The following is a 14716-nucleotide window of genomic DNA, read 5'->3' as shown; positions in this document are numbered from 1 at the left end:
CATGTCCATGTCGGTGCATTAGTTTATGTAAGTAGTTTAATCCTTGCAACTATGGTAAGGTTACAGCGCATGGTAGCTGGGGTTTATTATCGGTCCTTGTTGTACGGACATTTGAACATACGAGAACAGTAACCATGATGGCGTTTTGTTTTAATTGATTCGAAGGGTCTGTTGAAATACGTCAGGATGGCCGAGCGGTCTAAGGCGCTGCGTTCAGGTCGCAGTCTCCTCTGTAGGCGTGGGTTTGATTCCCACTTCTGACATTACATTTGGATTTCGTTGATTGTGATCATCTGTTCAAACTTTGTAATATGGAGAACATTTGGAAAAGGTTAGGAGGTTTAAACTCAAAGTGACTGGCTGGCTACTTTGGGGTAGTAGAAAGGGGTAATGAGAGGGGTGTCTTTCTGTCTCAATCTGTGTGTTTGCACGTCCGTGTCGGTGCATTAGTTTATGTAAGTAGTGTAATCCATGCAACTATGCTAACGTTACAGCGCATGGTAGCTGGGGTTTATTATCGGTCCTTGTTGTACGGACATTTGAACACACGAGAACAGTAACCATGATGGCGTTTTGTGTTCATTGATTCGAAGGGTCTGTTTAAATATGTCAGGATGGCCGAGCGGTCTAAGGCGCTGCGTTCAGGTCGCAGTCTCCTCTGGAGGCGTGGGTTCGAATCCCACTTCTGACATTACATTTGGATTTCGTTGATTGTGATTATCGGTTCAAACTTTGTAATATGGAGAACATTTGGAAAAAGTAAGGAGGTTTAAACTCAAAGTGACTGGCTGGCTACTTTGGGGTAGTGGGAAATGAGAGGGGTGTCTTTCTGTCTCAATCTGTGTGTTTGCACGTCCGTGTCGGTGCATTAGTTTATGTAAGTAGTGTAATCCATGCAACTATGCTAACGTTACAGCGCATGGTAGCTGGGGTTTATTATCGGTCCTTGTTGTACGGACATTTGAACATACGAGAACAGTAAGGTTCTCGTAGGTCGCAGTCTCCTCTGGAGGCGTGGGTTCGAATCCCACTTCTGATATTACATTTGGATTTCGTTGATTGTTATTATCTGTTCAAACTTTGTAATATGGAGAACATTTGGAAAAGGTAAGGAGGTTTCTTTGTGTGCACGTCCATTTCGGTGCATTAGTTTATGTAAGTAGAGTAATCCATGCAACTATGGTAAGGTTACAGCGCATAGTAGCTGGGGTTTATTATCGGTCCTTGTTGTACGGACATTTGAACATACGAGAACAGTAACCATGATGGCGTTTTGTGTTCATTGATTCGAAGGGTCTGTTGAAATACGTCAGGATGGCCGAGCGGTCTAAGGCGCTGCGTTCAGGTCGCAGTCTCCTCTGGAGGCGTGGGTTCGAATCCCACTTCTGACATTACATTTGGATTTCGTTGATTGTGATTATCGGTTCAAACTTTGTAATATGGAGAACATTTGGAAAAAGTAAGGAGGTTTAAACTCAAAGTGACTGGCTGGCTGCTTTGGGGTAGTAGAAAGGGGAAATGAGAGGGGTGTCTTTCTGTCTCAATCTGTGTGTTTGCACGTCCGTGTCGGTGCATTAGTTTATGTAAGTAGTGTAATCCATGCAACTATGCTAACGTTACAGCGCATGGTAGCTGGGGTTTATTATCGGTCCTTGTTGTACGGACATTTGAACATACGAGAACAGTAACCATGATGGCGTTTTGTGTTCATTGATTCGAAGGGTCTGTTGAAATACGTCAGGATGGCCGAGCGGTCTAAGGCGCTGCGTTCAGGTCGCAGTCTCCTCTGGAGGCGTGGGTTCGAATCCAACTTCTGACATTACATTTGGATTTCGTTGATTGTGATTATCTGTTCAAAATTTGTAATATGGAGAACATTTGGAAAAGGTAAGGAGGTTTCTTTGCGTGCATGTCCATGTCGGTGCATTAGTTTATGTAAGTAGTTTAATCCTTGCAACTATGGTAAGGTTACAGCGCATGGTAGCTGGGGTTTATTATCGGTCCTTGTTGTACGGACATTTGAACATACGAGAACAGTAACCATGATGGCGTTTTGTTTTAATTGATTCGAAGGGTCTGTTGAAATACGTCAGGATGGCCGAGCGGTCTAAGGCGCTGCGTTCAGGTCGCAGTCTCCTCTGTAGGCGTGGGTTTGATTCCCACTTCTGACAGTACATTTGGATTTCGTTGATTGTGATCATCTGTTCAAACTTTGTAATATGGAGAACATTTGGAAAAGGTTAGGAGGTTTAAACTCAAAGTGACTGGCTGGCTACTTTGGGGTAGTAGAAAGGGGTAATGAGAGGGGTGTCTTTCTGTCTCAATCTGTGTGTTTGCACGTCCGTGTCGGTGCATTAGTTTATGTAAGTAGTGTAATCCATGCAACTATGCTAACGTTACAGCGCATGGTAGCTGGGGTTTATTATCGGTCCTTGTTGTACGGACATTTGAACACACGAGAACAGTAACCATGATGGCGTTTTGTGTTCATTGATTCGAAGGGTCTGTTTAAATATGTCAGGATGGCCGAGCGGTCTAAGGCGCTGCGTTCAGGTCGCAGTCTCCTCTGGAGGCGTGGGTTCGAATCCCATTTCTGACATTACATTTGGATTTCGTTGATTGTGATTATCGGTTCAAACTTTGTAATATGGAGAACATTTGGAAAAAGTAAGGAGGTTTAAACTCAAAGTGACTGGCTGGCTACTTTGGGGTAGTGGGAAATGAGAGGGGTGTCTTTCTGTCTCAATCTGTGTGTTTGCACGTCCGTGTCGGTGCATTAGTTTATGTAAGTAGTGTAATCCATGCAACTATGCTAACGTTACAGCGCATGGTAGCTGGGGTTTATTATCGGTCCTTGTTGTACGGACATTTGAACATACGAGAACAGTAAGGTTCTCGTAGGTCGCAGTCTCCTCTGGAGGCGTGGGTTCGAATCCCACTTCTGATATTACATTTGGATTTCGTTGATTGTTATTATCTGTTCAAACTTTGTAATATGGAGAACATTTGGAAAAGGTAAGGAGGTTTCTTTGTGTGCACGTCCATTTCGGTGCATTAGTTTATGTAAGTAGAGTAATCCATGCAACTATGGTAAGGTTACAGCGCATAGTAGCTGGGGTTTATTATCGGTCCTTGTTGTACGGACATTTGAACATACGAGAACAGTAACCATGATGGCGTTTTGTGTTCATTGATTCGAAGGGTCTGTTGAAATACGTCAGGATGGCCGAGCGGTCTAAGGCGCTGCGTTCAGGTCGCAGTCTCCTCTGGAGGCGTGGGTTCGAATCCCACTTCTGACATTACATTTGGATTTCGTTGATTGTGATTATCGGTTCAAACTTTGTAATATGGAGAACATTTGGAAAAAGTAAGGAGGTTTAAACTCAAAGTGACTGGCTGGCTACTTTGGGGTAGTAGAAAGGGGAAATGAGAGGGGTGTCTTTCTGTCTCAATCGGTGTGTTTGCACGTCCGTGTCGGTGCATTAGTTTATGTAAGTAGTGTAATCCATGCAACTATGCTAACGTTACAGCGCATGGTAGCTGGGGTTTATTATCGGTCCTTGTTGTACGGACATTTGAACATACGAGAACAGTAACCATGATGGCGTTTTGTGTTCATTGATTCGAAGGGTCTGTTGAAATACGTCAGGATGGCCGAGCGGTCTAAGGCGCTGCGTTCAGGTCGCAGTCTCCTCTGGAGGCGTGGGTTCGAATCCAACTTCTGACATTACATTTGGATTTCGTTGATTGTGATTATCTGTTCAAAATTTGTAATATGGAGAACATTTGGAAAAGGTAAGGAGGTTTAAACTCAAAGTGACTGGCTGGCTACTTTGGGGTAGTAGAAAGGGGTAATGAGAGGGGTGTCTTTCTGTCTCAATCTGTGTGTTTGCACGTCCGTGTCGGTGCATTAGTTTATGTAAGTAGTGTAATCCATTCAACTATGCTAACGTTACAGCGCATGGTAGCTGGGGTTTATTATCGGTCCTTGTTGTACGGACATTTGAACATACGAGAACGGTAAGGTTCTCGTAGGTCGCAGTCTCCTCTGGAGGCGTGGGTTCGAATCCCACTTCTGATATTACATTTGGATTTCGTTGATTGTTATTATCTGTTCAAACTTTGTAATATGGAGAACATTTGGAAAAGGTAAGGAGGTTTCTTTGTGTGCACGTCCATTTCGGTGCATTAGTTTATGTAAGTAGAGTAATCCACGCAACTATGGTAAGGTTACAGCGCATAGTAGCTGGGGTTTATTATCGGTCCTTGTTGTACGGACATTTGAACATACGAGAACAGTAACCATGATGGCGTTTTGTGTTCATTGATTCGAAGGGTCTGTTGAAATACGTCAGGATGGCCGAGCGGTCTAAGGCGCTGCGTTCAGGTCGCAGTCTCCTCTGGAGGCGTGGGTTTGAATCCCACTTCTGACATTACATTTGGATTTCGTTGATTGTGATTATCGGTTCAAACTTTGTAATATGGAGAACATTTGGAAAAAGTAAGGAGGTTTAAACTCAAAGTGACTGGCTGGCTACTTTGGGGTAGTAGAAAGGGGAAATGAGAGGGGTGTCTTTCTGTCTCAATCTGTGTGTTTGCACGTCCGTGTCGGTGCATTAGTTTATGTAAGTAGTGTAATCCATGCAACTATGCTAACGTTACAGCGCATGGTAGCTGGGGTTTATTATCGGTCCTTGTTGTACGGACATTTGAACATACGAGAACAGTAACCATGATGGCGTTTTGTGTTCATTGATTCGAAGGGTCTGTTTAAATATGTCAGGATGGCCGAGTGGTCTAAGGCGCTGCGTTCAGGTCGCAGTCTCGTCTGAAGGCGTGGGTTCGAATCCCACTTCTGATATTACATTTGGATTTCGTTGATTGTTATTATCTGTTCAAACTTTGTAATATGGAGAACATTTGGAAAAGGTAAGGAGGTTTCTTTGTGTGCATGTCCATGTCGGTGCATTAGTTTATGTAAGTAGTTTAATCCATGCAACTATGGTAAGGTTACAGCGCATGGTAGCTGGGGTTTATTATCGGTCCTTGTTGTACGGACATTTGAACATACGAGAACAGTAACCATGATGGCGTTTTGTTTTCATTGATTCGAAGGGTCTGTTGCAATACGTCAGGATGGCCGAGCGGTCTAAGGCGCTGCGTTCAGGTCGCAGTCTCCTCTGGAGGCGTGGGTTCGAATCCCACTTCTGACATTACATTTGGATTTCGTTGATTGTGATCATCTGTTCAAACTTTGTAATATGGAGAACATTTGGAAAAGGTAAGGAGGTTCAAACTCAAAGTGACTGGCTGGCTACTTTGGGGTAGTAGAAATGGGATATAAGAGGGCTGTATTTCTGTCTCAATCTGTGTGTTTGCACGTCCGTGTCGGTGCATTAGTTTATGTAAGTAGTGTAATCCATGCAACTATGCTAACGTTACAGCGCATGGTAGCTGGGGTTTATTATCGGTCCTTGTTGTACGGACATTTGAACATAAGAGAACAGTAACCATGATGGCGATTTGTGTTCATTGATTCGAAGAGTATTGTTGTAATTCGTCAGGATGGCCGAGCGGTCTAAGGCGCTGCGTTCAGGTCGCAGTCTCCTCTGGAGGCGTGGGTTCGAATCCCACTTCTGACATTACATTTGGATTTCGTTGATTGTGATTATCTGTTCAAACTTTGTAATATGGAGAACATTTGGAAAAGGTAAGGAGGTTTAAACTCAAAGTGACTGGCTGGCTACTTTGGGGTAGTAGAAAGGGGAAATGAGAGGGGTGTCTTTCTGTCTCAATCTGTGTGTTTGCACGTCCGTGTCGGTGCATTAGTTTATGTAAGTAGTGTAATCCATGCAACTATGGTAACGTTACAGTGCATGGTAGCTGGGGTTTATTATCGGTCCTTGTTGTACGGACATTTGAACATACGAGAACAGTAACCATGATGGCGTTTTGTGTTCATTGATTCGAAGGGTCTGTTTAAATACGTCAGGATGGCCGAGTGGTCTAAGGCGCTGCGTTCAGGTCGCAGTCTCCTCTGAAGGCGTGGGTTCGAATCCCATGTCTGATATTACATTTGGATTTCGTTGATTGTTATTATCTGTTCAAACTTTGTAATATGGAGAACATTTGGAAAAGGTAAGGAGGTTTCTTTGTGTGCACGTCCATGTCGGTGCATTAGTTTATGTAAGTAGTGCAATCCATGTAACTATGGTAACGTTACAGCGCATGGTAGCTGGGGTTTATTATCGGTCCTTGTTTTACAGACATTTGAACATACGAGAGCAGTAACCATGATGGCGTTTTGTGTTGACTGATTCAAAGGGGTCTGATGATATTTGTCAGGATGGCTGAGCGGTCTAAGGCGCTGCGTTCAGGTCGCAGTCTCCACTGGAGGCGTGGGTTTGAACCCCACTTCTGACACTACATTATGATCTTGTTGATTGTGATTATCTGTTCAAACTTTGTAATATGGAGAACATTTGGAAAGGTAAGGAGATTTAAACTCAAAGTGACTGGCTGGCTACGGTGGGGTAGTGGAAATGGGTAATGAGAGGGGTGTCTTTCTGTCTCAATCTTTGTGTGCACGTCCGTGTCTGTGCATTAGTTTATGTAAGTAGTGTAATCCATGTAACTATGGTAACGTTACAGCTCATTAAATTAAATTCGCCGCGCCTTCCGACTAGAGTGGGTAAAGTCAATTGACTCAACAACTTCAGTCCATCTGTCTCTGCGTGTGGTGTCCAGTCTCTGAAGCAGTGCTTCTGCAGTCGCATCCACATCTTCCCTGGAGCTAGCCCTCTGGTGGGCGCTTAGGAGGCGGCTGCACTCCTCGTCCCAGCCAGGGATGTAGTTCCTGTTGTAGCCGCGTGGGATGTTTTTTTTTGCCGCTCCTAGGAGGACCTTACAGTAGGCTTCATAGGCGGCGTCCACGTTGGCTGCATCAGGTTCTGGCAGACTAGCAATCCTTCTTTCTGTCTCCTGAGTGAATGACTCCCAGTTGGCCTTTCGAAAGTTCCATCTCTTGACAGGTTTCCCTGGTACCGGTTGCACCAGTGATGGGACTTTAATGATTGACGGTCGGTGGAGTGAGCGGGGAAACCTGTCTAGGACGCGTCTCTCCGGTTTCGGGTCATTGCACCGGCACACAGCGAAGGCCAGGTCCGGGTTGGTAGAGGTGTTCCAGCGTGCAGAGAAGAAGCTTGGCGGCTCCATGGGGTCGTACAGTAGCAGGGCATCGGTGTTGGAGGCCCATTCACTCAGCGCCACTCCGTTTGATGTTGTGTAGTTGTAACCCCAATCTGTGTGTTGACAGTTGAAGTCAACTGCGTAGATTGCGGGGGCAGTTATGGACGGGAGTGACAAAGCAGACAGCTCTGATGGTGGGGGCTTATATACGTTGATGACTGAAGTTTCCTGGATTTTAGTAACCAGCCACTCGATGTTGGAGCCTGGTGGGGATTGGCTAGTGGCTGACCAGGTTAGTTCAGTCCTCACGAAGGTTGCCACTCCGTGCTGCTTGCTGTGAATGGACCCAGCGAGATGGAAACCTGGCATCTTGAGGATGTTATTGTTAGTGCAGTGTGTCTCCTGCAGGAGTACAACCGCTGCCCCATTGGCATCAGCCAGGTGACGTACGATTTTGAGTTTGGCGGTGGTGAGGCCCTCGACGTTGAGTTGGAGCACTGGAAGACCACGGTTTTCGACGGTCGGGATAACCGTGCGTCCTGAGTGGGGCGCTTCTCCGTTCCTTGGCCTGCCAGCTCTTTGTTTGGTTGGCGACATTCGTTTCACAAGTTGGTCTTGCACCATTTCTTGTTACTCACAGGGGAGGCCGCGTGAAGGCTGTCGTCTTCTCTTTGACGTGGGACCAGAGACAAGGGCATGGCTACAAGACACTGAGTTGGACCTCTGACGTTACACGAAAGAAGAAGAAGAAGTTTATGTAAGTAGTGTAATCCATGCAACTAAGCTAACGTTACAGCGCATGGTAGCTGGGGTTTATTATCGGTCCTTGTTGTACGGACATTTGAACATACGAGAACAGTAACCATGATGGCGTTTTGTTTTCATTGATTCGAAGGGTCTGTTGAAATACGTCAGGATGGCCGAGCCGTCTAAGGAGCTGCGTTCAGGTCGCAGTCTCCTCTGGAGGCGTGGGTTCGAATCCCACTTCTGAAATTACATTTGGATTTCGTTGATTGTGATTATCTGTTCAAACTTTGTAATATGGAGAACATTTGGATAAGGTAAGGAGGTTTAAACTCAAAGTGACTGGCTGGCTACTTTGGGGTAGTAGAAAGGGGAAATGAGAGGGGTGTCTTTCTGTCTCAATCTGTGTGTTTGCACGTCCGTGTCGGTGCATTAGTTTATGTAAGTAGTGTAATCCATGCAACTATGCTAACGTTACAGCGCATGGTAGCTGGGATTTATTATCGGTCCTTGTTGTACGGACATTTGAACATACGAGAACAGTAACCATGATGGCGTTTTGTGTTCATTGATTCGAAGTTTCTGTTTAAATACGTTAGGATGGCCGAGCGGTCTAAGGCGCTGCGTTCAGGTCGCAGTCTCCTCTGGAGGCGTGGGTTCGAATCCCACTTCTGACATTACTTTTGGATTTCGTTGATTGTTATTATCTGTTCAAACTTTGTAATATGGAGAACATTTGGAAAAGGTAAGGAGGTTTAAACTCAAAGTGACTGGCTGGCTACTTTGGGGTAGTAGAAAGGGGTAATGAGAGGGGTGTCTTTCTGTCTCAATCTGTGTGTTTGCACGTCCGTGTCGGTGCATTAGTTTATGTAAGTAGTGTAATCCATGCAACTATGCTAACGTTACAGCGCATGGTAGCTGGGGTTTATTATCGGTCCTTGTTGTACGGACATTTGAACATACGAGAACAGTAACCATGATGGCGTTTTGTGTTCATTGATTCGAAGGGTCTGTTGAAATACGTCAGGATGGCCGAGCGGTCTAAGGCGCTGCGTTCAGGTCGCAGTCTCCTCTGAAGGCGTGGGTTCGAATCTCACGTCTGATATTACATTTGGATTTCGTTGATTGTTATTATCTGTTCAAACTTTGTAATATGGAGAACATTTGGAAAAGGTAAGGAGGTTTCTTTGTGTGCACGTCCATGTCGGTGCATTAGTTTATGTAAGTAGTGCAATCCATGTAACTATGGTAACGTTACAGCGCATGGTAGCTGGGGTTTATTATCGGTCCTTGTTTTACAGACATTTGAACATACGAGAGCAGTAACCATGATGGCGTTTTGTGTTGATTGATTCAAAGGGGTCTGATGAAATTTGTCAGGATGGCCGAGCGGTCTAAGGCGCTGCGTTCAGGTCGCAGTCTCCACTGGAGGCGTGGGTTTGAACCCCACTTCTGACACTACATTATGATCTTGTTGATTGTGATTATCTGTTCAAACTTTGTAATATGGAGAACATTTGGAAAGGTAAGGAGATTTAAACTCAAAGTGACTGGCTGGCTACGGTGGGGTAGTGGAAATGGGTAATGAGAGGGGTGTCTTTCTGTCTCAATCTTTGTGTGCACGTCCGTCTCTGTGCATTAGTTTATGTAAGTAGTGTAATCCATGTAACTATGGTAACGTTACAGCTCATTAAATTAAATTCGCCGAGCGGTCTAAGGCGCTGCGTTTAGGTCGCAGTCTCCTCTGGAGGCGTGGGTTCGAATCCCACTTCTGACATTATATTTGGATTTCGTTGATTGTGATTATCTGTTCAAACTTTGTAATATGGAGAACATTTGGAAAAGGTAAGGAGGTTTAAACTCAAAGTGACTGGGTGGCTACTTTGGGGTGGTAGAAAGGGGAAATGAGAGGGGTGTCTTTCTGTCTCAATCTGTGTGTTTGCACGTCCGTGTCGGGGCATTAGTTTATGTAAGTAGTGTAATCCATGTAACTATGGTAAGGTTACAGCGCATGGTAGCTGGGGTTTATTATCGGTCCTTGTTGTACGGACATTTGAACATACGAGAACAGTAACCATGATGGCGTTTTGTGTTCATTGATTCGAAGGGTCTGTTGAAATACGTCAGGATGGCCGAGCGGTCTAAGGCGCTGCGTTCAGGTCGCAGTCTCCTCTGGAGGCATGGGTTCGAATCCCACTTCTGACATTACATTTGGATTTCGTTGATTGTGATTATCTGTTCAAACTTTGTAATATGGAGAACATTTGGAAAAGGTAAGGAGGTTTAAACTCAAAGTGACTGGGTGGCTACTTTGGGGTGGTAGAAAGGGGAAATGAGAGGGGTGTCTTTCTGTCTCAATCTGTGTGTTTGCACGTCCGTGTCGGGGCATTAGTTTATGTAAGTAGTGTAATCAATGTAACTATGGTAAGGTTGCAGCGCATGGTAGCTGGGGTTTATTATCGGTCCTTGTTGTACGGACATTTGAACATACGAGAACAGTAACCATGATGGCGTTTTGTGTTCATTGATTCGAAGGGTCTGTTGAAATACGTCAGGATGGCAGAGCGGTCTAAGGCGCTGCGTTCAGGTCGCAGTCTCCTCTGGAGGCGTGGGTTCGAATCCAACTTCTGACATTACATTTGGATTTCGTTGATTGTGATTATCTGTTCAAAATTTGTAATATGGAGAACATTTGGAAAAGGTAAGGAGGTTTAAACTCAAAGTGACTGGCTGGCTACTTTGGGGTAGTAGAAAGGGGTAATGAGAGGGGTGTCTTTCTGTCTCAATCTGTGTGTTTACACGTCCGTGTCGGTGCATTAGTTTATGTAAGTAGTGTAATCCATGCAACTATGCTAACGTTACAGCGCATGGTAGCTGGGGTTTATTATCGGTCCTTGTTGTACGGACATTTGAACATACGAGAACACTAACCATGATGGCGTTTTGTGTTCATTGATTCGAAGGGTCTGTTGAAATACGTCAGGATGGCCGAGCGGTCTAAGGCGCTGCGTTCAGGTCGTAGTCTCCTCTGGAGGCGTGGGTTCGAATCCCACTTCTGACATTACATTTGGATTTCGTTGATTTTGATTATCGGTTCAAACTTTGTAATATGGAGAACATTTGGAAAAAGTAAGGAGGTTTAAACTCAAAGTGACTGGCTGGCTACTTTGGGGTAGTAGAAAGGGGAAATGAGAGGGGTGTCTTTCTGTCTCAATCTGTGTGTTTGCACGTCCGTGTCGGTGCATTAGTTTATGTAAGTAGTGTAATCCATGCAACTATGCTAACGTTACAGCGCATGGTAGCTGGGGTTTATTATCGGTCCTTGTTGTACGGACATTTGAACATACGAGAACAGTAAGGTTCTCGTAGGTCGCAGTCTCCTCTGGAGGCGTGGGTTCGAATCCCACTTCTGATATTACATTTGGATTTCGTTGATTGTTATTATCTGTTCAAACTTTGTAATATGGAGAACATTTGGAAAAGGTAAGGAGGTTTCTTTGTGTGCACGTCCATGTCGGTGCATTAGTTTATGTAAGTAGTGCAATCCATGTAACTATGGTAACGTTACAGCGCATGGTAGCTGGGGTTTATTATCGGTCCTTGTTTTACAGACATTTGAACATACGAGAGCAGTAACCATGATGGCGTTTTGTGTTGATTGATTCAAAGGGGTCTGATGAAATTTGTCAGGATGGCCGAGCGGTCTAAGGCGCTGCGTTCAGGTCGCAGTCTCCACTGGAGGCGTGGGTTTGAACCCCACTTCTGACACTACATTATGATCTTGTTGATTGTGATTATCTGTTCAAACTTTGTAATATGGAGAACATTTGGAAAGGTAAGGAGATTTAAACTCAAAGTGACTGGCTGGCTACGGTGGGGTAGTGGAAATGGGTAATGAGAGGGGTGTCTTTCTGTCTCAATCTTTGTGTGCACGTCCGTCTCTGTGCATTAGTTTATGTAAGTAGTGTAATCCATGTAACTATGGTAACGTTACAGCTCATTAAATTAAATTCGCCGAGCGGTCTAAGGCGCTGCGTTTAGGTCGCAGTCTCCTCTGGAGGCGTGGGTTCGAATCCCACTTCTGACATTATATTTGGATTTCGTTGATTGTGATTATCTGTTCAAACTTTGTAATATGGAGAACATTTGGAAAAGGTAAGGAGGTTTAAACTCAAAGTGACTGGGTGGCTACTTTGGGGTGGTAGAAAGGGGAAATGAGAGGGGTGTCTTTCTGTCTCAATCTGTGTGTTTGCACGTCCGTGTCGGGGCATTAGTTTATGTAAGTAGTGTAATCCATGTAACTATGGTAAGGTTACAGCGCATGGTAGCTGGGGTTTATTATCGGTCCTTGTTGTACGGACATTTGAACATACGAGAACAGTAACCATGATGGCGTTTTGTGTTCATTGATTCGAAGGGTCTGTTGAAATACGTCAGGATGGCCGAGCGGTCTAAGGCGCTGCGTTCAGGTCGCAGTCTCCTCTGGAGGCATGGGTTCGAATCCCACTTCTGACATTACATTTGGATTTCGTTGATTGTGATTATCTGTTCAAACTTTGTAATATGGAGAACATTTGGAAAAGGTAAGGAGGTTTAAACTCAAAGTGACTGGGTGGCTACTTTGGGGTGGTAGAAAGGGGAAATGAGAGGGGTGTCTTTCTGTCTCAATCTGTGTGTTTGCACGTCCGTGTCGGGGCATTAGTTTATGTAAGTAGTGTAATCAATGTAACTATGGTAAGGTTGCAGCGCATGGTAGCTGGGGTTTATTATCGGTCCTTGTTGTACGGACATTTGAACATACGAGAACAGTAACCATGATGGCGTTTTGTGTTCATTGATTCGAAGGGTCTGTTGAAATACGTCAGGATGGCAGAGCGGTCTAAGGCGCTGCGTTCAGGTCGCAGTCTCCTCTGGAGGCGTGGGTTCGAATCCAACTTCTGACATTACATTTGGATTTCGTTGATTGTGATTATCTGTTCAAAATTTGTAATATGGAGAACATTTGGAAAAGGTAAGGAGGTTTAAACTCAAAGTGACTGGCTGGCTACTTTGGGGTAGTAGAAAGGGGTAATGAGAGGGGTGTCTTTCTGTCTCAATCTGTGTGTTTACACGTCCGTGTCGGTGCATTAGTTTATGTAAGTAGTGTAATCCATGCAACTATGCTAACGTTACAGCGCATGGTAGCTGGGGTTTATTATCGGTCCTTGTTGTACGGACATTTGAACATACGAGAACACTAACCATGATGGCGTTTTGTGTTCATTGATTCGAAGGGTCTGTTGAAATACGTCAGGATGGCCGAGCGGTCTAAGGCGCTGCGTTCAGGTCGTAGTCTCCTCTGGAGGCGTGGGTTCGAATCCCACTTCTGACATTACATTTGGATTTCGTTGATTTTGATTATCGGTTCAAACTTTGTAATATGGAGAACATTTGGAAAAAGTAAGGAGGTTTAAACTCAAAGTGACTGGCTGGCTACTTTGGGGTAGTAGAAAGGGGAAATGAGAGGGGTGTCTTTCTGTCTCAATCTGTGTGTTTGCACGTCCGTGTCGGTGCATTAGTTTATGTAAGTAGTGTAATCCATGCAACTATGCTAACGTTACAGCGCATGGTAGCTGGGGTTTATTATCGGTCCTTGTTGTACGGACATTTGAACATACGAGAACAGTAAGGTTCTCGTAGGTCGCAGTCTCCTCTGGAGGCGTGGGTTCGAATCCCACTTCTGATATTACATTTGGATTTCGTTGATTGTTATTATCTGTTCAAACTTTGTAATATGGAGAACATTTGGAAAAGGTAAGAAGGTTTCTTTGTGTGCACGTCCATTTCGGTGCATTAGCTTATGTAAGTAGAGTAATCCATGCAACTATGGTAAGGTTACAGCGCATAGTAGCTGGGGTTTATTATCGGTCCTTGTTGTACGGACATTTGAACATACGAGAACAGTAACCATGATGGCGTTTTGTGTTCATTGATTCGAAGGGTCTGTTAAAATACGTCAGGATGGCCGAGCGGTCTAAGGCGCTGCGTTCAGGTCGCAGTCTCCTCTGGAGGCGTGGGTTTGAATCCCACTTCTGACATTACATTTGGATTTCGTTGATTGTGATTATCGGTTCAAACTTTGTAATATGGAGAACATTTGGAAAAAGTAAGGAGGTTTAAACTCAAAGTGACTGGCTGGCTACTTTGGGGTAGTAGAAAGGGGAAATGAGAGGGGTGTCTTTCTGTCTCAATCTGTGTGTTTGCACGTCCGTGTCGGTGCATTAGTTTATGTAAGTAGTGTAATCCATGCAACTATGCTAACGTTACAGCGCATGGTAGCTGGGGTTTATTATCGGTCCTTGTTGTACGGACATTTGAACATACGAGAACAGTAACCATGATGGCGTTTTGTGTTCATTGATTCGAAGGGTCTGTTTAAATATGTTAGGATGGTCGAGTGGTCTAAGGCGCTGCGTTCAGGTCGCAGTCTCGTCTGAAGGCGTGGGTTCGAATCCCACTTCTGATATTACATTTGGATTTCGTTGATTGTTATTATCTGTTCAAACTTTGTAATATGGAGAACATTTGGAAAAGGGAAGGAGGTTTCTTTGTGTGCATGTCCATGTCGGTGCGTTAGTTTATGTAGGTAGTTTAATCCATGCAACTATGGTAAGGTTACAGCGCATGGTAGCTGGGGTTTATTATCGGTCCTTGTTGTACGGACATTTGAACATACGAGAACAGTAACCATGATGGCGTTTTGTTTTCATTGATTCGAAGGGTCTGTTGAAATACGTCAGGATGG

At 44.6% G+C, this 14716-nt stretch overlaps 14 non-coding genes across 14 annotated transcripts; all 14 read left to right on the top strand.

The window, feature by feature from the left end:
- The first annotated feature begins 608 nt into the window (after positions 1–608).
- trnal-cag (transfer RNA leucine (anticodon CAG)) lies at positions 609–691 on the top strand. The gene has a single exon. It is a non-coding gene; the product is annotated as a tRNA-Leu (tRNA).
- Positions 692–1308: 617 nt separating this feature from the next.
- On the top strand, positions 1309–1391 carry trnal-cag (transfer RNA leucine (anticodon CAG)). Its single transcript has one exon. It is a non-coding gene; the product is annotated as a tRNA-Leu (tRNA).
- A 1125-nt stretch (positions 1392–2516) lies between these two features.
- Positions 2517–2599, top strand: trnal-cag (transfer RNA leucine (anticodon CAG)). Its single transcript has one exon. It is a non-coding gene; the product is annotated as a tRNA-Leu (tRNA).
- Positions 2600–3216: 617 nt separating this feature from the next.
- trnal-cag (transfer RNA leucine (anticodon CAG)) lies at positions 3217–3299 on the top strand. The gene has a single exon. It is a non-coding gene; the product is annotated as a tRNA-Leu (tRNA).
- Positions 3300–3644: 345 nt separating this feature from the next.
- trnal-cag (transfer RNA leucine (anticodon CAG)) lies at positions 3645–3727 on the top strand. Its single transcript has one exon. It is a non-coding gene; the product is annotated as a tRNA-Leu (tRNA).
- A 623-nt stretch (positions 3728–4350) lies between these two features.
- On the top strand, positions 4351–4433 carry trnal-cag (transfer RNA leucine (anticodon CAG)). The gene has a single exon. It is a non-coding gene; the product is annotated as a tRNA-Leu (tRNA).
- A 697-nt stretch (positions 4434–5130) lies between these two features.
- trnal-cag (transfer RNA leucine (anticodon CAG)) lies at positions 5131–5213 on the top strand. Its single transcript has one exon. It is a non-coding gene; the product is annotated as a tRNA-Leu (tRNA).
- Positions 5214–5559: 346 nt separating this feature from the next.
- Positions 5560–5642, top strand: trnal-cag (transfer RNA leucine (anticodon CAG)). Its single transcript has one exon. It is a non-coding gene; the product is annotated as a tRNA-Leu (tRNA).
- Positions 5643–8526: 2884 nt separating this feature from the next.
- trnal-cag (transfer RNA leucine (anticodon CAG)) lies at positions 8527–8609 on the top strand. The gene has a single exon. It is a non-coding gene; the product is annotated as a tRNA-Leu (tRNA).
- A 1445-nt stretch (positions 8610–10054) lies between these two features.
- Positions 10055–10137, top strand: trnal-cag (transfer RNA leucine (anticodon CAG)). The gene has a single exon. It is a non-coding gene; the product is annotated as a tRNA-Leu (tRNA).
- Positions 10138–10910: 773 nt separating this feature from the next.
- On the top strand, positions 10911–10993 carry trnal-cag (transfer RNA leucine (anticodon CAG)). Its single transcript has one exon. It is a non-coding gene; the product is annotated as a tRNA-Leu (tRNA).
- A 1371-nt stretch (positions 10994–12364) lies between these two features.
- trnal-cag (transfer RNA leucine (anticodon CAG)) lies at positions 12365–12447 on the top strand. Its single transcript has one exon. It is a non-coding gene; the product is annotated as a tRNA-Leu (tRNA).
- A 773-nt stretch (positions 12448–13220) lies between these two features.
- On the top strand, positions 13221–13303 carry trnal-cag (transfer RNA leucine (anticodon CAG)). Its single transcript has one exon. It is a non-coding gene; the product is annotated as a tRNA-Leu (tRNA).
- A 623-nt stretch (positions 13304–13926) lies between these two features.
- Positions 13927–14009, top strand: trnal-cag (transfer RNA leucine (anticodon CAG)). The gene has a single exon. It is a non-coding gene; the product is annotated as a tRNA-Leu (tRNA).
- The last annotated feature ends 707 nt before the right edge of the window (positions 14010–14716 follow it).

The sequence above is a fragment of the Gadus morhua genome, chromosome 2 (assembly GCF_902167405.1).
Source record: "Gadus morhua chromosome 2, gadMor3.0, whole genome shotgun sequence".
Taxonomy (NCBI): domain Eukaryota; kingdom Metazoa; phylum Chordata; class Actinopteri; order Gadiformes; family Gadidae; genus Gadus; species Gadus morhua.
This window is presented reverse-complemented; position numbering and strand designations above follow the sequence as displayed.